This window comes from Oxyura jamaicensis, chromosome 9, assembly GCF_011077185.1.
Source record: "Oxyura jamaicensis isolate SHBP4307 breed ruddy duck chromosome 9, BPBGC_Ojam_1.0, whole genome shotgun sequence".
NCBI classification, from domain to species: Eukaryota; Metazoa; Chordata; class Aves; order Anseriformes; family Anatidae; genus Oxyura; species Oxyura jamaicensis.
In genome coordinates, this window is record NC_048901.1 from 22415289 (window position 1) to 22438056 (window position 22768).

Here is a 22768-nt window from a genome sequence, read left to right on the forward strand (position 1 = left end):
TTTTTTAAAGCCTACACTCCATGAAATTGCTTGGAGCCTTAACTCCTCCATTGCCACCAGCAGGGACTAACTGAGGATTCATTTTCAAAACCTTAGCAGAAAAATTAAATTCACATGTGGTATTTCAGGTATTAATATCCACACAAGGATGTTCTTGAAGTTGGCAGACACGCAGCAGCAAAATGAAGCTGACATGAGTTCAGAATGACCAGTGATTTAAAATTTGGAGAAAATAATAAGACAACTTATTTGCAGAGACCGCCTATGCTCCTGTTTAGATTTTTCACAGTGAGTTACTTATCAACCTAATAGAAATGCTGACACATACAGCCTTAACTCCTGCTTCACCCAGTCACTGCTCTAATCTAATTGATTTGTGGTTGTTTCCTTGGATGAAGATATGAAGTGGATGTGCTTTCCAAAATAGCTGCAGTTCTTCTGTAGGACAAAGAGACTGTCCCAGAGGTACCTGTGATTACATGATTAAAACAGATTTTTATGATTTTTTGTGTGCCTGTTAAATGACAGTGCATCATATTTTACACCGGCTGAACTGCAGCTTTATGAATAATGACAGCATTTTTAGCTGATAGTACCCTTCCTTGACCTCTGTGACCAAGAAGCTATTCCTGCATTTACTCTTTTTTTTTTTTTTTTTTTTTTTTTTTACATACTGCAGTAGCAGCAATTTTTTTATGAAGTATGTCAGATAATTATCTTGTCTTGCATTTATTAATTATATAAATTAGCATATAACATTTGGGGTACTTATACTGCATTTTCTCCTCAATTTCTGTTTTTCAAAGTAATATAAAAAAAAATAAAAAATAGCAACAGCTATGAATTTTTTCCTTTTCATCCAGCTTCATTAAGCTGAGAAAAAAAAAAATCCATTATATTGCAGGGAGAAAGGAAGCAAAAACAGAACAAAAGAGTAAACTTAATAATAAATAACTTTACTAAAAGATGCATGTTTTTGTCATTGCCTAAGACTTGCTCATCAGTTGAAATACAATTTTGGTCCTGGTCTGCCAATCCTTCCTCTGCTGAAGCAGTGTTTCACCAATACTATTTGGGGTGTGGGGAAGCAGCCTCATTTTGTCCTGGGGCAGAAGAGAGGCAGCATGGCATTTGCCTACTGTTCCAGAGATTTCAGCTGTAGCATGTGTCTCTGCAGACCACTTTTTAGTGTGAATTGTTAAAACACAGACTTTTAAGATGTATCTTTTCATTAGAAGCTCTCACAGTTTTCTAACCTGGACTGTATTAACTGGGAATGTGACTGAGCCGCCATCCCTGCGATGATGCACCACTGATCCTACACAAATGTTTAAAATGTTCTCTTCCCAGGAAGGGTGGGAAGGGGAAACCTGCAGCAAACATTCAAGGACCTCTTGTGGCAGAGGCTGGCACCCATAGGGGGCTGATGTTAACTCTGTGTCCTGGGCCAAGTCTTAGTAGGATACATAACGTCAAGGTCTGAAAAACTTGCAGAACAGCATGGATGGATTTGGGAACTACTGTGTAAAAATGTGGCCGTGACAGTAAAGGTCATGTCATGAATGCAGTTTCATAATGGGGACCTACTGTCTAGGTAGTAATGTCCTCCTTACTCATTTGGTTCATTCTGTCATTTTGATTTTCCTGAATCAAATGTGTCATTTGAAGCCAAAAGATATTTTCTAGTCAGTGTTACTTTCTATAGCAAAAAAAAAAAAAAAAAAAAAAAAAAAAGCTATTTTACAGTCAGTGTTACTTGCTGTAGCAAACATTTATGAAAGTCTGAAACTTGATACACAAATATTTGAACATTTTCCTACATCCGTATGGTGAATCACATATATATATATTCTGCAGTCTTAGCAAGTAAGGATCCATTTCAGTAAATCTCCCTTTTAGAAAAACTCAGTCAGTCTCTAATCAACTTTCTCTTTTTAGTTTCCATCCATGTGAACATTACAAAATTCAGTAAATAAAGAGTTCAGGAGTATAACTAGAAAAATAGTTTCCAAAATCATTTTGAAACATTTTTAATCAAAACCAAGTGTGAATCATAATCAATTTGTCTTATGGAAATTTTCATTAAACTGATTTTTATTTGTAAAATATATTCTTGTTTGCTTCCCTTTTGAAAATGTTTGAAATGAGATGCCTCAGGGCAATCAATAATTTAAGCCACAAAAATGGTTCCACTCATCACTTTGCAAGGAATAAGGTTATTAAATTATTATTATTTTTTTTTTTTTCAAGTGAAAGTTGTTAAAAGTGATAGGTCTGTACTGAATACAGCCGAGAGATGTTTCTATTTGACGGTATCTGTGCTGTCACAGGAAAGGAATCACATTTCAAATGTTTGGGGATCAAAGGAAGTGAATGCAGTCGTGTAAGCTCTAAATTGGATTGTTATGGCTTATTTTATTTATTTAAATATTGGTAAAGGAATCAAATCACTGAAATTGAAATACCTTATTCAAAAGGCTATCTTGTGGAAATAACAGCAGATTATAGGGATGGCAAAGGATAAAACTCTATACCTGCTAGTGTAGTGCTTAATGGCAGGGAAGAAAGGAAACAAGTAATAATCTAGGCTGAAAAGAAACGCTACAAAGATAGAAGTCCTCAGTCTGAAGAAATGCACCTCTCGATTATAATGATCAAGTATGATTTGCTCTGGGAGAGTACAGAGGTATAATATGATCCCCTTGTCAAAATAATCATTGTCTACCGTGGCCATTGCTCTTTCACAGTTCTTTAATGACAACGTGAAGAGATCCAGCCTCTAATTTAGAGTGTAGTACTTGTGGAAATGACAGCAAAAGACAGTAGATCTGATTAAAGAGATTGGCAGCTGAAGCCCAAGGATATTTTGAGTATTAATCTACTTCAACTTACCAGTAACAAGATGCTCAGTGGTGCCATCTCCCTTTGCAACCAGCATGTAATTTCTGCTGCATGCTTCCAGCAGTTTCACAGCAAAATAGAAGGAGTTATCATAAGCAGGTTAAAAAATACAAAATTCAGGATTGTCTTATTTAACGTTAAATTCAAACCTGAGCAAGAGAAGATGTTTTCTGCCTACCCTTGCCAGCAATTTATTCTCAGAAGTCAGTTTTTGGGTCTCTGGGAACACCGGGAAGTGCAGGTAACCTGCAAGTAGATGCTGTCCCTGCTGAGTGATGGGACAGACAATGACAGCGAAGCCCCGATCTCAGGGTCATCTCAGCGTTCAGGTTTAATTTTCTTTTGTTTGCCTGTTTGCTGTAGCGTGGTTCGATAGTATGGATATCTACCCCTAAGTATAGCAACCATCAGTGCTGTCTGCTCTACAGAGATAAAAGTAATTCCAGTCTAATTGTGCTGTTTTAACATGGCAATAGTACAATTTGGGTTTGCAATGATGGCAGATTTATTTTTTCAGCAAAGACAAATAGCTATCCCTTTCCTAGGCATAGTCAATACTTTCACTTAGCTCTTGAATTCCCAGGTGCCTTCTTTAATATCCTCTACTTTATCGGTTAGGGTCTGGGAGATTTTTGGTGATGGCTAATTCATTACTTATATTTGTATCAGAAAACTGTGTATGGACTGGCAGTCTTTAAAAGAACACTTGGGACTGGGTAAGAAGGTCTCACCTCCGTGCCCCAGCTGTACCACAAATAGATTTCCAACAGCTTGCTCTTTTCATCTCTAAATCACAAATTATCCATTAGCATCTGTGGGATCCTTTTGTCATTTAAAGGTCTCCAGACCCTATGTTTTTGCCAGTGAACGTGTTGCGGGACTGGATGTCCTCAGACGATTTGTTTTTCATCAAGGTAAACTTGCTGACAACTTGGGTCTTGACCAGATGAGGCAGGATATCTATTTCCCTGTTGATTGGTTTTGGCCTGTGGTATAACGAATAGCTGGCGGGGACAGGGCAAACAACTTCATCTGTGATAGGATTCCTCTTTACTTCTTTTCCCCATCTAGAGGAAGAGCATCAAAAAAATGTCCTGAAATGTGTGTAGGACGGGGCTGGGGCAGTATTTCAGCATTAGAACCATCAGTCCCACCTGGGTATTGTAGGCCCCACACAGCAGCGCCAGGTTTGAGGTAGCAAAACACCATCAAACACATTTGGCTCTGGCTCTGACCCCTCTTGATAGTTCTGTAATCTTCTGAGGAGTTTTCCTCTGGAACCTAAGCACCAATTTGTTTTAAAATCTATCACTGTCACCAAGAAATTGCAAAGCGGCAGCAGCCCCATTACTGCCTGACCCTGTCGTATTTTGTTTCTGCTGCTGGCGGAGGCAGACAGCCGACCCACAAAACTCTTGGCAGCTGGCAAACAACAGCGTCGTGTTCACAAAGGCTTTCTTAAAATCCCTATAATGTTTTCCAGCCTTTATGTTTAGTTTTATAAAATGACTTAGCATATTTATGGAGAACGAACAGACAGTGGATTGGGCCGTCATTGGCCTTCACGCTAGAAAAAAATATAGTAATTTCTCAAGCCCGTCCCCTACCTGACAAAAGGCAGAAGAAACAGGACAACAACAGGTTCTTCAGTCTTCTCTGAATAATTTTCAGATATTTCAGGTAAGGAAATGTATTCTTGGATACATGGGTGCTGCTATTAACTCCTAAAGTATCTTTCACTTCCAAATACCAAAGCACTACACCTCCCGAGGGACGACAGACATTATTTTGAATGCTATTTGCACTGTGATGCTTCATTTATATTGGTATCCAAACTTCTCCACAGGCTTCAGGTCTGTTTGAAGGCTTGCTCTGAAGAGAAAGGCAGGCATACCCACAGGTGCTTCCAGGTGCCTTCAGGAACTGAGAGCCAAGAACAGCCCTGTAGAAATCCACAGCAAAAAAAATGTTGGTTTTGAGGATTTCTTGTCATAATCAAAACCAAGAAGTACAGCAATTGTTTTCATCAACAATAAATTCTTTCTCTCTAGAGATTTCCAGACTAGTTTTGCAGACTCACATGTTGGATAGTTCAAATAATATTTTGATAAACAACAAGGGGGCAGTTTCCAGAAGAGACGATGGCCAGGCTGGTTCTGCTCTACTGAAGTCAATGAGACCATCCACTCCCAACTTTCAAGACATCCCTGCCAGGCCAAACACATGCTTTTAAACCCCCCTCTCTTTTCTTTTTAGTTACCTGTCAGCATCCTAGTTGTCTATTCCACTTTCCTGACATTTACTGATATCTCAATAAAAGTAGCCTCAAAAAATACTTGAAATTGTATTTGGGAGCTTTACATACAAATAAAAGGCAACTGCTATTTATTACTATAAAGTGAAGTATGTGCATTTCAATGGCTCGAGAACCAGCTGAAGACCTCTGATTTGTTGCTTGCTTACGAGAAAATCTAATTTTATTTCAGCTTTATCAATTACCTAATCCCCTTCAAATTCAAAGCAGTAATTTAACTGAAATGTTCTAGATTAACTTCATAAAAAGCTTCTGAATAAGTGCATCTTTCCTGCACTTGAACCATTTTTATTGCCCGCTGTAATGCAGCCTGAGGTATTTAACCACATCAGGAGTAACTTTTGACAGTCAGCCACACCGGTACATTTATTAACATTTATATTTCAATAAAACTGGATACCCTAATATTGCCCTTATTGAGAACAATACAGCCGAGAATAATAACATTTTTATTCCTTGTGTGTGGCTTGGGAGTGTATATATAACACTGCTCTCTTCTCTGATCTTTTTTGAAAGCCAAGCTTGCAAAATCATAATTTTTCATAATATGGTAAAAATATTATAACATTAATCTCACTGAAAATAATTCAATAGTAACAATTGATTATTTCTGCTGGTATTACACCTTATAATACCAATCTGTGGTTCAGTAGAGAGTTATATTTTTGGAGAGTAACACAGCAGACATCCACCTCACTCTAGCTGAAGGTTTTACCTGTACTCTTGCAAACCTGGTGGAGGAAAAAAAACAACAACAAAACTTATGAGGGCTTTTTTAGATTTCAAAGCAATAACTGCAAAATGAATTTCACAGCCTAAAATACTCTTTCTTTATGTCAATGTTATGGATATTTTATCCTAAAATAAAGGAGATCTATATAAAACTGCAGAATGACAATCACATTCAAACACTTTGTACATGCCTATCCATCCATCTGTCCATCATCTATTAATTCATTTTCTTCTCTACCGTACATTTGTTACAACTGGCTGAAAGATATAAAACTCCTAGCCACTGCCAAGTATTTCAGGAAGAAAAGTCAGCACATCTGAAACACATTTACCATCTGGTAAATTGGTAAATGACTTCTTTTTCATGTTAAAAAGATAACAGAGGAGGTAATCCAGAATAATTCTATTCAATGCTTGAAATTAAGAAAAAGCTATGAAAATTATTATTATTATTATTTTGCCACAGGTATTAAAATAAAATCAACAACTTGGGAACAAAACACTAGTGTGAACTTTTTTTATGGGACATTTTATAGTTTACACTGAGGGCTGATCCTGAAAAGCACAGCTTTGGTGATTCATGTATACCTGCAAGGTGTAAAACAGTGAGCACCGAAAAATGATAATGAGAGCAAATGTTGTTTTATGGTCGATCTCCTGCCAGATGCCCAAGGCTGGTATTAGAAGTGAAATGTAGCGCTAGAGTTGTCTTTGAGCTCCCAGACACATCACCTACTCTGTTCTTCCCCAAATCTGTTGTTACTCTGCCCACTACTGCATAACCACAAAAAGAAAAAAAAATAAAAATCCTCTGTCTTGCACTGTCATTTGCACTTGTTTTAAGCAAGGCTGGCTGTTTTCTGAACATATTATTGTGTTTGGTGGCCTCCAGTGCCCCACGTTCAGCACGCAGTGCCTGAGAGCTGGTCTGGCTGGGAAGCTGGTTCAGCTCCTTGTACTCAGCATCCCATCATGACCTCCTTCTGCATTTGTGCACCTAGCTATGTAACACGTAAAGGAGCCCAAGTCTTTTTCATCCTTATAATGCAGTACTGCATTTCTCATTTTGAAAGATTTTCCCTTAAATCCAGGGTTTACAGGATTTTATAAATTAGCAGGACCACATACCCTTTCGGTATGTTTTTTTCTGAAACTGAATTTTTGAATAATCTTTTTTCATATTTCAAAAAGATTCCAGAAAAGCCTAACTTAATACAAGAGATTTCTAATTAACGTGTAGTGGGTTAACTTAAAGCAATTCCTGGTCTAATAGTGCCTATGAGCACTATTGAGGCATTATCGTGGTTTATTTTTTGTCTTTTGTTGTTGTTGCTGTTTTCAGGAGAAAATTGCAATAATAACTTCTCTATAAAACCTTCACATTTACAACTTCCCACCTCATTTGGTTAAAACCCAGTAGTTTTATGACCTGTCTGCATCTCTCCTGAAGTGGGACTAGTAAAAGGAAATGATACAACTTGCCCACTGTTTCAGCATTAAAAACTATTATCTTTGTTACTACCATCCAGCCACCACCCGCTTTTAAAAGACACGAGAGCATATTAATCAAGAGCAAACACGAATCTCTTCTGCCTAAGGGTTCTGTGTAAAAGGGTAAATAATCAAAAGGAATGCTACAGCTGATTTATATTTCTTTATGAAGATCAAAGGCAAATGGACTCTGATTCAGCAAGGAATATAAATGCTGTTTGAAAACTTACTTTTTTTTCTGCTGCAGATAAAATTGAAAAGCCTTCTCCACTGAGCTATATCTAGTTTAAAATCCATTAGCTAATACTGCATGCCCTAAGGTTAAAAAAGGAGTAAAACTCCAATGGTGAACACGACATTTCAGATAGGTTTTTACACATCTCCCAAGTTTTATGCATCCTTCTCATTCCCTAGCTAGAGATAAATAGATCTGGAGATATCTGACTTGTTTAAATAGCTCCTGATGTTGCAAAGTATCTCATACATAATCAGGTAATGAAGTGCATTTCTCTTAAAAATTTAGCAACTCCCCTGCCTCCCCAAATAAATAAACAAATAGAATGGCCTACACCCTGGAATTGCTTTGGATCCTGTTGGGTGGTAGGGAAAAGATAGGAGCCCAGTGCCCTCACAGGGGTCTGAGCTGAGCCCCCAGTGCAATGGGGCAGGGTGAGCAGGTTGTCCTCAGACACCCCGCTGCAGCACGCATGGGCTGCTCACTGCGGCAGGGGTTTGGCCCAGAAGCCAGAAAGCAAATCATCCACCAGGAGAGCTGCAGAGAAGCCAAAGAGCTCTTTTTTAGAACTCAGCAATTTTTATGGTTTTTAGATTTTGGGGGTGGGAAGAGGATGCTACTAACGCTGATGGTTAGAGGAAAATAAAACCAGTGGAATGGAAAGGTACATACTCCTCCAGTGCTGGATGTTAAATAGTTTTAAAACTTTTATTACTAGCAAAGCAAAGCCAAAATATTCCACAAAAACTTCTGCAAAGCAACTATTTCAAGAAGTAAAACAATATGCCAAAGCTTGCTGTCACTATCTTCCATTAGTAGGCCAAGTGCTGTTAAATTTATTTCTGCTTCTTGTATTCTTTTCTGCTCTGTTTAACCTCAAGCATCCAGAATCGAAAATTTTGTAACTTTTTTCCTAAGATCTCAAACTCCTCTCTTCCTTGCAAGTGCTACACCCTGCAGTGCCCTGCAGCATCTTTCAAGGCAATGTTCTACCCTAAAACCTTTTTACTGATTTTGAATAACATTATTTTAAACAATGCAAAATCATTTGAAACTGGATAAAAATCACTGGAATGATTTATTTAGATTTTAGGCCTTTTAATGAAGGAATTGCTCTTCTTTGATTTTGCATTGCCTCTCATAAAAGGAGAATTTTGGCATTACAAATAAATAAATAAATTTAAAAGGACTGAGTTCATGTTAACCAGTCTAGCTAATATGTGATTTAAATCATGACAGTTCTCAGCTAATTCTTTAGCTGAGACAATGCTTTTTGGTTAGTTTGTTTGTTTGTCTTTTTTGTAAGTAATAATAATACTGTCTTTTGGCAGAATGCAAAACTAGTATAACTCCAGAGAAAGAGCATAATCTTTCCTTGATTTCCAAGTGGGCACAGACAGAAAACTTACTAAAAGTGCATGGATGTTTACATAAAGTCAATGGAAAGAAACACGCTTATGATGGTGACTGAGAAAAATAAAGCTGTATGTCCTATGTAAAAAATAAAAATAAAAAAATACAGAATGGGAGACATGTTCCCTCCAGATGAACCATCAAGCTGGGGAGTCATTTGGGTAAAAAGGTCAATTAGTTATCTGATGAGTAAAATCCCACTATGTTCATTGGACGAGGAATGATTTTGAAAAACATCAAGACACCATCAAAAATAGGGCTTCATATTCTAAGACTCTTTTTTTTTTTTTTTTTTTTTTTTTGAGTCATAAAGCATTCCTGGCCATAAAGCTCTGTTGTCTATCCATCCTTTCTGAAGATGGTGACATTTTCCGAAGGTACTGCATTGCCCTAATTCTGCTCCCTTTAAAATCAACAGGTGACTGATTTGGAATGTGAGGAGACCAAAGCAAATGCTGGATTCTCCAGAAAAATCTCATCCATAATGTGTATGGGGGTTTTCAAGAACATGTCAGTGGATCCGAGACTTTGCTGTAAAATGTGAAAGCAAACCGTTACTCAAGTGAAAGTTATGTGCACAAATGTTTAAAATTCCTGCATGACCAGGAAAGTATGGAAGATGTCTGGGTTGGAATACCACAGTTTTCAGCTCTAGTGCTCAGCTGCCAATTTAACTGTGCATACTTAATCAAGTGCACAATTGTTTAAAGTGCTCCATTTAAATTCTTCAATTAATTTTTAAAAAAAATTCATAAAAAACTCTTGTAGAATTATTCCGCCTTTGCCAAGAATAATTAAAACAATTTAGCAGAAAGAACCTACTAATTTTCCATACTCAGCATTCCTAATCCACCATTAAGCTGTATATTCCTATATGAAGCCAGCCACTGATATATCTACTTGATTTTATTTTTCAGTGAATGAAATCTGGAATACTGCATCTCTGATCTTTCTTTCTTTTTTTTTTTTTTTTTCTTCCTCTTTCTTAATTTTCATGGAATTGCATTTCTTTGCATCTTCAGTAGAACATCAACAAATTAAAGACCTCATTTTTCTCAATAAGTGTTTTTTAACAGATCAGTTTCTCCTTTGGATGTTAATTTAATTCATCTTTTCTCTCTTTCATTTTTGCTTCTCCATGAACAATGAAAATGGGAATAGGGCTGGATATGGAAAAGTATATTAATCAATGTTTAAGGCAAAACCTTAGCAGATACAAATATACACTAGGTATTTCAAATTGCTGCCCCAATTGAAGAAAAAATAAAATAAAAAAGTGAGATGTAACCTAATTTTCAGGGAGAGCTCTGAAATGCAGATCCATATCTGTCTGGGAAAGACTAAGGGGCAAGGATACATGTTTTCTCTGGTTTTCTGGTAATCCCTTGAAGGAGCAATATCTGCAGAAATGATGACCAATACTCAAGGGGAGAGAACATTTCCCATAGAGAGGAGCAATTTCACCTTGCTTTCAGTCCGTGCCTTCTCAAGTGATTCCTGATGTGTTTGCAACATTATCTTTAAATAATACATGAACTACCTGAAATCAATGTGAAGACTCCTATCGATTGCAAGGGTCTTATGTCTAATCTGCATCCTACTGTACTTAAATTTCATTTCCAAAACTGTCTTCATTGACAAGAATTCTGTAACTAATACATGAAATCAAATATTTTAAAACAATAAGCATTTCAAACACATTGTAAAAGCACATAGGACCTTTTAAGTATATAAAAAAATCATGCTTATAGACAGCTATTTATTGGGTGCCTGGGATTTTATCTTCATTTCTGACGTATTATATTTATTTTAAGTCCTACATCTTAGCCTTAGCAGATGTTATCAGTCCAGTCTTTCAACGATTTACAAACAGTGCCATAGGGTCACTTAGCAAAATGGTAAGGAAAAAAAATAATAAATCATTATTTTGTATCTGGTCCAGCTCTTTAAAATAAAAAAGGAAAAAAGGCTCCTTTTTTTTTTTTTTTTTTTTTTTTTTTTTTTCCCAGCTCTTTCTGATGAGAGTGGACTTTTTTGGACTTTCAAACTTCTCAGTTTCCTTGAGGTAATTTGGCATCATATATTAGAGCTGGAAGATGGAAAAAAGAAAATGAGTTCAAGGGCATCATTTAAGAAAATGTCATGCAATCAAGAATTATCTAGTTCATCTCCCTTCCCTAAGGTCTGGCCAACTAAACAGCCCTGCTTGTTTATCAAGCTTTTTCATACAATACTTAAGACCCTACAGTCTCCTCCTACTTCAAATGAATTCTATAATACCTGAGCAGAATCACCCTCTCTATGATTTAGGCCCATTGATTGTTTTTTGTCTTACTCTCTATGGACACAGCAAACAGGATTTCCCTTCTTCGTTTCAACAACATTAAAAACTAGTAATTTAACATGGCTGTGCCATGTTTAAAAAGTTACATGTGCCATAACTTTTATACATATTTTTTGCCCTCTTTAAATCCGGTAATGTATGTGATGGATATAGAAAGTCAGCGGTAGAAACATGGTTTACACTTAGTGTTTTAAACATCCAAATCACAGCACCATATAAACATATGAAAATTGAATGGATATGGAAGACAAAAAGCCAGTATTGCTGCATTAAACTATGTCAACCATCCTCCATATTCTGTACTACTTGGGAAACATTGAAAAGAGGTTTTCTGTGCCTGTTACTTAAGACTACTTTTGTTTCAAACCCTAGATTAGGAATTAATTAAATTAGGAAAAAAAAAAAAACACAAAACAAAACAAAAAAACAAACAAAAACTTTCAGTGTTAATCCTGATACTTCATATCACATTGATAAGGTTCTAATTTTGAGGATCTTTAAGTTACATTTATTTTTAGTTATAACACCCATCCTAAAAGTTAAACAAACGACTGACCTTGACCTTGTTGTCCCATACTAGGCTTCAGATCTGAAACAGGGATGTAAATGCGCTGCAAACTCAGCAAAATGGAGGTGCCAGACAGATTCTTCTACAGAGGCTGCCTACCAAGTGTCAGCCACAATGAAGTTATCTAACCCAGATTTTATGGGGGTATGATATGAGTGAGAAATACCTCCAGAGACTTTGCCACTGCCAGCAAAGGGATGCCACACTGTTCACTAAAAAAGAATTACCATTGTGCTTTGTAAAATATAATGATCCCACAGCCTATTTCTTCTTGTTGCAGTCAAACTTTAGGCTTTGTCAAAATACGCTGAGGGTTAATGCTTTAATTTATTCACTCTTAAGGTATAACTGACTCGTCCCTTCCATCATATATTCCTCTCTGCCTCAGTATATTTCAAGATGACATGAAATTTCTCATGCTGTTTATTTTTTATTTATGTAGTTTTTTGTAATATCATTTATTGCATGTTTGTGAGGAACAGCCACCTGCTCCCACTGGGGAATAGGCTGGTGCATGGATGACAGATCCTAGAAAAAATCTTGCAGAAGATAAAAGTAGCAGTAGTTTCCAATCTATTGCCTGCTACTTCATGCTCATATTAAGATGCTCTACCCTGTGACTCTATGACTAGGACTCAGAAATTCACAGATAGGAAATGTAATCTTTTAGCATACAAAACATCAAGTTGTTAAATAGAAAAATTCTGCTTACAAATATTTACATGGTGGGAGAGGTGAGTTTGTGGTTAACATCTTGAGATTGGGATTTTGTTCTCCATGCCACAGACTTGCAATATAGTTTTAGGTAAATCATTTATCTTTCTATGCATAAATTTCACACCTGAAGCATAGCTTATAGTAGCAACATAAAGTAGCAAAACACTCTCTGTCCCTCCCTGCCCCTGTTCCTGAACATTTTAAAGATGCTCTCTATTACTATATGTTCATATAGTGTCACCCCTTATATTAATCTCTAGTTGCTGCTACCAGCAACTTGCAGAAATTTCTCAGGATAACTGTTTTCAAACAAAAAGTAACAAGGTGGAGGTCCATTCTCATTAACACCATTCTATGATAAAAATGAGTAGAGTTAAATAATGATTAAAATGACAAAAGGGAGGGAAAGATGGTCAAATATGTTTTTATGAAGTAATTTAAGGTTATTAGCCTAGGTGTCCGAGGAGACTAAAAGGTCACCTGGAGGCTGAAGCATGTGGAGGATTTTCAGATACTCGGAGCAGGGCAGCGTTTGGATCTGGCAGGGTTTTAAATGCTGAAAGCAAGGGGGTTGCAGTTTGGACAAGAATTTCTGTAGTCTACACAACAACAGAAATAATATACCAGATTTTTTTTCCCCCATCAGCATCTTCAGAAGCTGAACAGTAATATGTCTGCTGGGATTCCTCTTCAAGCCAACCAACAATACATGGTGCTGCCGTGTTCCTAGCCATGTTCCTGCAGCATGCTGCTCTCAGCTGCAAGCAGGCTACTTTTGGAAGAGTGGCTTTGAATTAATTTGTTGGCTCCAGATGACTATCATACAGGTGACACAGCAGAGTGGCCAAAGCTGACTGAAGCTCCAGTACAGCAGGGCAACATTTGTAAGGGCACTCTGGGAGGAGGGAGAGGCAGCAGTTGGGTGCCGTTCCATGGCCCCACAGCGCCCTGGCAGTCGCCTGAGCCTTGTCAAAACAACAGTGTCCAGCCAGGCACAGGCAGGATAAAAATAGAGGGAAAAGGGGGAATGCAAAACATTTCGCAGTCACAGCCTGTGAAGAAATTGCCTGTGTGTATTCATACATGGGTGTTTCTCTTTTTTTTTTATTATTATTTTTTTATTTTTTTTTCTTTTTCCCTTCATTTTTATTTACTCACGTTCTGCATGCTGGCCATATCAGGGGAGCTACAAGTACCCATGGTTGCAGGCTATGGCAGCTTAAATTTGGGGGAAAACAAGGCATTAGCTCAATACGAGCTCCCCCAGATGGAGCACCGCTTGGCAGATTTTCTCCAAGACCATAATCTGGATATGCTTGAGGACTTTAACAGAAGAGATCCACCCTGGGAAGCGTTGCAGGGGGAGGATTTCATCACTAAGCCTTCAAACTGATGCTGCTTTTGTATTGGGAGAGGGAGATGCATATCTGCACACAGACATATCGCAGGCTGTGCAGAGAGACGTAATCATTATTCTTAACAGGAGAACTGGTAATATATCTAGCAAACCTCTTGTGTCTGTGGATCAGTTCTACTATCAACGAGGTGAATTTTTGTTAACTGTACATGTTAAGTTCCCAAAATTATTAAAAGTTTTTTTTTTTTCTTATCCTTTTTTTTTTTTTTTCCTTTGAAAATGGGCCTCTAATACTTGCAAATTCTTAAACATTTATGAATAAACTTATGAATCTGCAAGCACTTGCAGATTTCCCATGAGAGCTTGAATCCCTATATTAAACCTCATCTGGTAACTACAAGTGTCAAAATTATTCCTACTCTGCTGAATCAGCCTAAGTTTGTCATTGCATCCAAGAGAAGTAGAAAATTAAAGTGAATTTCATTGCTTCATAGCTTGCTACATGAAAAAGTATGTAGAAATGAACAGTATATGCAAAATTAAAAATTTTAATTAGATTAACATATGTTCTCCGGAAACAGTTTCTTGTGTCATCTTCCTCTGTAACCACTATTACTTATTGATTTAATTATTATTATTATTATTATTATTATTTTTCAAAATACTTGGGAATGAAAAGAAAACAAAATATTTTCTTAGGTTGTGATGACAGTTCTGGACTTCAGTTGGCATGTTTTTCAATGCCAAGAGAAAATGTTACATTCAATGAGGATGGGGAGGCATTGATGGCATATCCATTGCCACAGCAAAAAGAAGAGCTTAATCCTTGCAGGTAAGGAGAGATCTAGCAAAGAAACTCTCATCTTACCTGAATTTTTCTTAGATGAGTTAGAGATTTTGGTAGTGGACTGTTTTCTAACTGGGATCATGAGAAGTAGTGAGAGGATAGAAAAAATTTGAAAGATGGGGAAGCTCCTTTTCATGCTATCTTGTAATTATAGATGATTCCCTTCTTTCCAGCTGGTAAAATGCCTTAAGATCTTATGTGAGTGAAAGGAAAGATATTAATGCAAATTTAATTCTTTCATCCAAAAATACTTGCATCTAGAAGTGCTTTTGGGGAATCACAAAGCTTAAAAGAGTCAAAATATCAAATATTCAATTATTTGTGCTTCTGACATTTTGTATATATGTTAATATTTTATTCCTTTTACCGTTTTCTCTCCTCCTCTTATCTCTTTTTTCCAGTCTCTCAGATGAATGTGGATGAAATAAAATGCATTTTAAAGTGCTGTTGTGAAGTTTTCACAATATGTTCTTCCTCTGACAGTCTCTTGGGAGGCTTTTTCTTGGTGTGTTCAGCAGTAGGGACAGGAAAGGAAAAAAACATCTTTCAGTGTTATTTTGTAGCTTCTTTTCCTCTCCCTGATCCCTGGAGCCAGTCTGTATTTTGCTTTCTCTCTTGCTATTCTTTCTCACTTGGCCTGACTCTCCTACCGTTTTTGATGGTTTTACACCAGTGCCAGCAGGCTGATTTTGGTGTGCTTACTTTAATTTCAGGGTACTTACCTCATATAAATGGGTGTGGGAAAAGCTCTACACTACAAATCAGGGCTTAATTAGATTTCAATAGATGAAAGTCCGTATTTTTCTGTTGTAGAAAAGATATTCATCTCTTGTACTTCTTTCAGAAAAAAAAAAAAAAAAGAAAAAAAAAGTTAAAAAAAAGGTCTTCACTACTCCTTTTAGATATTTCTATAAAAAATGAGCTTTGGGGAAGACATTGCTCATTCCCTCTTTTCTCATTTTGCTTCATATAACAAATTCTGCTCTTTCTGTGCTGAGCCAAGGTCTCATTTCAAATACACCCTGAAGGACTGAAGTATCCAGGGTTCCCCCAGGGCAGGCCCCTTCCCCAAAGCATTTTCAAAAAAGAATACGTCTAAAAAGCCAAACACCTCTGAAGCAGTTGGATGCCTAGGGTAATCCATTCAGGACCAGCTCCTGCTAGGTATGGATTGTGATATTGGTTCTCCAAGAAAATGCTCTTATTAACTTTGACTCAATAATATGCCCTGATAGTGTGTGAGGTTTACAGAGAGGTTTGGTGTGGTTCCACTAGGCAGTCAAAGCTTTTGAAGAAACTTTTTGAAAACTGGTTGCCTTGATTTAAACTACACTGAGGCATCTCATTTAATGGTCTCAAGTACAAAAGAGGACATTGGTTACTCAGCCTGGCATCAAATTAGACCTTTTATGGAGACGTTTGAATGTAGACACAAAGTTTTGACTGAGTCAATCATTTCTGCATACCCCTGGTTTCCTTGCTCCTGGGGATGGTTTGGTTCTGTCAGTTTGAAGACAGAACTCTCAACTGCCAAGACCTACCAGTGAGTGAGACAGGGAGGAAGTTTCATTCCTGCCTTGCTTTTATTTAGCCAAGAAAAAACATTTTTCAAGTATCATGGAAAAAAAAAAAAAAAAGAAAGAAAGAAAGGACAGTAAAGTGACAACATTAACATGTTTTAGAAGGCCAATTCATCTTACTTTATAACTTCTCTCATTTTAGAGCAGGCACAGAGAGACCGTATTTTTACCCATCTGGTTGATAACTCCTTCCTTTAAATTGGCTTCTTTTTTGCTTGTCTTGTCTGGAAGTTTAGAAGAGCAGACTACATTCACTTCAAAACACCGTTTAAATATGCAAGAGTTTTATCAGCAGAAAGCCTTCATTATTGGAAACACATGAATATGAGCTACTAAAGAAACTCAGAGAAAATGCAAGAGACAGAAGATGAGGATTGCTGTTACACTATCAGTGATGCTTAAAGGATGGGGAGGTTAGAGGAAATTTAAATAATCTGTCTTTAGTAGCATGCATGCTGTGTAGGGATGGAGCAAAGGTATGCAACTTAAAAGCTCTACAAACTAGTGTAGAATTTAAAGCACATTTCTTATTTAGTGGTTTATGGATGTTTCTTTCCACTTCATTTTATAGCCTGGCAAGGTAGACCTTTCATTACGTCTTCTCTGCAATCTCTTATAACCTTTTTTTAAACCCATACTCATATAATGCTACTTACTCTCCTTTTTGCCTTAGGGTTTTGGAGGTTTTGGAGGTGTTTATTTTTTATTGTCCTTATTTTCTAATCAAAAAGTACAACCACTTCTTATATCAAGGTATGTGTTATGTTTGACACAGACACAAACATATATGAATTAGTTTATAACATAGGAAAGACAAAAGTTAAGACTTAGGGCAAAGAGAGATGGGCAACAGGCAGGGACCTTCTGATTCCTCACTCTGTGAGAGGTAGAATCACTAACCTTAGACAATTCATTCAAACTCTACAACTTATTTTTCTCCTATGTAAAATAAGGTATGCAACGGCAAAACAATTATGCCCACAAACTATAAAAGCTCTATATATGATTATTATCATTATTCTGTTGTGACATTAACCTTACAGATATCGAATAAGATTTTTTTCATAGCATAAATAACTAGCATTGTTTTATCTTAACTATGGCATCTGTTAACTTCACTTTGCTAATATTTTATCCCCACTTTGTATGATGTGGATTCCAAAAAAAGAACAATTAAATGACATAACATGCCTAACTTTGTACCCTGGAGTAATTTCATGAAAAGTAAGAAAAAGAAAAATTAAGCTTGAATATCAGGACAGCAGGTAAAGAAGTACCATCCCCAAGGGTATTTCACTGCATGGGATTCTCAAACAGGTCTGGAAAATTGACTTTGGCATCTACTCTAGGAAAAAACATGGCTAGCTCACACAGGATGGGCTGGAAAAACTTAATCATTTTGTTTCCCTGTTGTGTGTTGTGTTGTTCTCAGAGACACAACCACACAAGCTCTTTCTGTTTGCAGCTGAGGTATAAAAAAGCAACATGGAAAATATATTTCTTTTATTGCAACCATTATTTCCAGTTCCCTTCTCACCCTCTTACAGCCATTTTGAAGACCCTAAGACATGAACAAGCTCAAGGGCTGATTTAGAGCCAACAGAGAGTGGTGTGCAGAGAAATCCTACCTTGCCAAAAAAAGCTTTGTAACCACATCTCCATCTTGGTTATAGTAAATGATACAACAACAGCTGTTTCCTCCCAATTAGTTGCATCTAACAGGGCCCAGAATGGGATGTGGAGGCAGTTCTTTAAAATGAAGACTTCAAAACTAATGGAGTGAAATACAGCAAGGTGTGATTAATTCTTTGGCAAACATTTTTCTTTATTAGGGCTTTAATTTGATTACCTTCTGAATTCTCAGTTAATAAATATATTAATATTTGATATTTATCTACTGCCTGGTACCAATAGCTGGCACGTTTAATAGAACTTCCCTAGAACCATATTTTATCTGTTTTTATTAGCTCTGCGCTTTCCCAGAGCTAGACTGGGCTCAGACAGGCTTTCAGCTGATTTCAGCATTATACTGAATAGCAGTCATAACAGTACATATTAGTACACCAGGGTGCCAAGAAAATCAGAGCCCTATTATGCTAGATATGCTCTTACAAAGAAGTGTACAGCCCTATAGGGCTAATATCTAAATCGAAACCAGACCAAAAAAAGAGAGAGAGAGAAAGAGAGAATGTATAAAAGTCCACACTTTGTAGAGTTAATGCAACAAAGTATGACAGCAGCAAAGATAGGAATCAAAATATGCATAGCAAGGCTTTGAGTTCATCTCAAAGTGTCCAGTGTCCTAGAACAATTCCCTGGGGAAGATTACAATAACATAACAGTTTACTCAAAGGTTGAATTTACAATGAATTTTCTAATATAATTTGATGGTGGAGAGTTGCCTGGGTACAAATAGAAAAATACAGAAAAAATCCAGAAAACCTGTGAGCCATCAACTGGACATTGCTGTCTCGACTGTCATGAGTCCATGAATAGAAAAACACTCATGGCACTTGCTTCTTTTGTTTAAAAAATACAATTTTATAATTCTTAAATCCTTAGAGGCTTCTAAGCTGAAAAGCTTCTGCCATTTATACCTGAAAGCTGTAATATAATAGTTAATTGTCATCTGTGGCATCAGTTATATCAATAAAGTATTTCCAAAAAATCCTTATTCCAATGTCACATCACTTCTGAGGAACTCGTGAGTTCACAGACGTGTTAGTGGAAAGTGTTTACTCCTTTACAGTCTTCCTATGGACTCAATATAACATTGAAATAATCTGTTCCATTACCCTCATAATATGCTTTTTTGTGAACATGCCACATGTCACATGCCGTGTAGCACCTTGAGAATGTGTTTAGAAGAATGCTTTCTACACTGGAACAACCTGAGTTTGAGAATGTATTTAGAAGAATGCTTTCTACACTGGAACAGCCTGAGTTTGACATCTACACAGTAACTGTGGTAAAAGCTCACACAGGTATGATCAATTTACTATTTTTTATTATTATTTATTTTTTAAGGCAAGTATTTAAACTGCTAGGATTCCTGAACAAGGTCATTTGCATGTGTTGCTCATGAACAGGCTGAAAAAGTTTGATTTTTTTCCCATCATTCCTGAGAATACCTGCTCAGAATTATGCAAACAATGACCTATTCAGTTTTGTCTGGTGAAATTTTGACCAAAAAAAAAATCTTTCTCTGAACTCTCTTTGTAGATATTTTTTGTGTTACTAATTTCAGAAGTAGCCATGCATTTTCCATTGTCAGCAGCTAATAAACTCTGAATTACTCTGATACTTACCTCCGTATATCATTAATGTTTCTGGTTTTGAGAAATGTCTGCTTTGGATGGAAATTACTCTTCTCCTGCCTAGTACTCTCCTGGTCACCTGGATATTTTTCACAAATACTTCAATTTTTGTTTAATCCCCAGCTTGCATGTTGATGATCTGATTTAGATGCAAACTTGCAACACAATTTATGTAATTATATTTTGTTATTTACATCACTAAGGAAGTTGAAGAGATGTTAATTCATTAACAGCTATTGTTATAGTACTAATTCATTTAATACCACCATCTGTACCTGAACACATTTATTTCTATCCAAAATAAGAGAATCTGCATGAAATTTTTCCTGTTAGAAGTAAGGAGGATATACATACTTTCACAAGGAAACGTTTTCACAAAGGTTCGCTGAGAGTTTGATCTAAAGCAATGTGCAGCAATCACAAAGAATAAGGAGGAATATCCTTAGCAAAATATAAACCAGGCTCTTTCTGTTGCCTTGCTTGGTGTCAGTGGAAGTATGCAAATGCATCCCAGGCAAAGAAAGAGCTCATTATTTCTGAGAGAGAGAGAAGGAGAGGGATTTACTAATTTCAGGTCAAGACAAGCCTCTGACTGAGAATGCATGTAGGTTTTCCTAGGTCGTTTGATGGCCCTGTGGGCCATATTAAAGTGCCACTTTGTGAGAAATTGAAAAGTCATATATATATCTTGCGTTATTGATTTCTGAAATGGAGTGAGCCATTTAAAAACAGACTGCAAAGCTGCAGCGATGACAGAAAATGCTGGCTGAATCTCCTGACATGGCTGGGAGCTAAATGCCATTATTACATTGTTACTAAATGGAAGAGGGCTGAAGTACAAGAAATCCAAAGTACAAGTCAGTCCAGGATAATTAGGAGGATGAAAGCTGATGCCTTGATGAAAGAAGCTCTGGTGAAACTAAAATCAGGTTTTCGTTGTCAGATGACAGACAATGAAAATAGTTCTGAGACCAATTTAATGATAAACATTCAGGCCAGAAAAAATGTGGTTGACTGATGGTTTCTAAGCCCAACTGCTCTCACACCACTGAAAACCTCAAGTAATTGCAGTGAGGTTTAAGGAGCTCCTCTGTCTCCTCTGTCAAAGAGCAGAAACTGCGGACCAGCATATGTAATGTAAATACAATCTGTTACAAGATGTATGCTACACATAAAGAGAAACATCTGTTAAATATGATATCCTTAAATGGCTACAGATAGGACTCATAAACCTCACCTCAGACTTTTTCCAAACTGTAAAAGCTGTTATTTAGATGAGGAAGCCAAGTGAGCATCACCATGGAGGAGCAGAGGTGGGAAAGTCAGCAGCAGGCGAGCAGCTTGAGGGGTCAGGACAGGTCCAAAATGGGAAAAAGTGAAATAGCCAAGAAAATGTTGGATGTAATTAGCAATGAAGTGGGACAGAGAAGTGCTGAAGCAGAAATTCAGAGAAAGAGGAAAGAAAAAAACATTTTTGAGTGAAGCATACAAAGGCCTTTCTCAGGAAAAAAAATATTCAGATCATTTATTTCTGTTCAACACAGAACATCCTTTCTGTTATAAAGCATGATAATATTTCTTGCAGTTAAATTTACAAAAATATGCAGTTTAGCATTTTTAAACACCTAGTTTTCAATATCAAGGTATTTTCTGCCTGTTGTAATGAAGTTGTTCAGCATTATGACACTCTGAACAAGGAAAAAATATAATATTTCAGTGCACTAATTAGAGAAACAGCTGCATTACTATGAAATGATATTCCCTGATATTGATAACAGCTATTCCTGTTCAGTTCTTGCATTATGTCATAATGTGGCATGTTATGTCAAGCTGTAGATATCAGTGAGGTTTTACCTATGTGGTTCATGTCACATTTATGGCAGATTGCGGCACAGTGTCCTCTATAGTGGTTCTGGTGTTAAACATGATGACACTTGAACACTGATTTACACAACCAAGGACTTGGCCTTTTCTGTTCACCCTCATTAAGGTCATTCTTATTCTCTTAGATAATCTGGAGAGAAAGTTATTAAAAGGAACAGTTTAGCAGATACAGCAACATTATTTATTTTGAGGTTTTACAAACAAGTTGATTTTGCACAAAGCTTTATGTTCTTTGCTCATATTCATACTTAATGACAGTTGATTCCTCTCTTTTATTGAGCAAGGTTATTTTGAACAGCCCAACAGTTCAAAAAGTTTCAGGAGAGGACTTTATTGTAAACACTCATGTGTCACTGATGACAAGACCATTGTATAATTCTCATACATTATCTTAAAAGCTGTCCCTTGATGTCTCCACAAAAGTCTAAACACTGTCGGCTTTGATTGCTTCTATTTACAAATGGTCTCTGCTGTTCCAAAGTTTAAATATCTTCTACATGCTTGGATTTAATTTACTCCAATAAATGAATCTTTTCAATAAAACTATCCTCTGAGTTATAAACATACCAGGAAAATCCAAAGGCAAAAGAAGTTTTATGCGTGCACTCCTGAGCACAGAACATCATCCACCAAACACTGTGAGCCTGTAGGCCCAACGGACCTACTGTCACTGCACAAGTCCTTTCCCCCGGCTTTTTTATTTCCCTTGTTGCAAGACCCCTAATTCCTCAATCCAAACTCAGGTGGTATTTTCTTTAACATTGCCATTTGGACGTGATGCAACCTGGAATGACTGAGCTTATTTTTTGCCTTCTGCAAGCCCAAATTCCTAGGCCCAATTCCTAGGCCTAAGCCCAATTTCCTGCCTAGTAGGGTGGGCCTATTGGCCTTTTTTTTTTTTTTTTTTTTTTTTTTTTTTTTCCTAAGCTCTAGCTACAATTCTCTGTTCAGCCAGTCTTCTTCCGTGCTGGCTTGTCTTTGGGCAGGTGGGGACAGACGGCTCCTGAGCCTTTAAGATTTCCTTCTTTCAGTGTCCAGTCTTACTGGTGTGCTGGGAATTTGATGTTC

General features: G+C 36.9%; 1 long non-coding RNA gene across 2 annotated transcripts; it reads right to left on the reverse strand.

The window, feature by feature from the left end:
• Positions 1-833: 833 nt before the first annotated feature.
• On the reverse strand, positions 834-21176 carry LOC118171708. 2 transcript variants are annotated; one of them, XR_004753342.1, is made up of 4 exons: positions 21041-21176; positions 5841-5935; positions 2893-4843; positions 834-1171 (listed from the first exon to the last, which is right to left on the reverse strand). It is a non-coding gene; the product is annotated as an uncharacterized LOC118171708 (long non-coding RNA). The 2 variants fall into 2 exon arrangements; XR_004753341.1 differs by lacking the exon at positions 834-1171 and having other exon boundaries at positions 1645-4843.
• Between the last annotated feature and the right edge of the window lie 1592 nt (positions 21177-22768).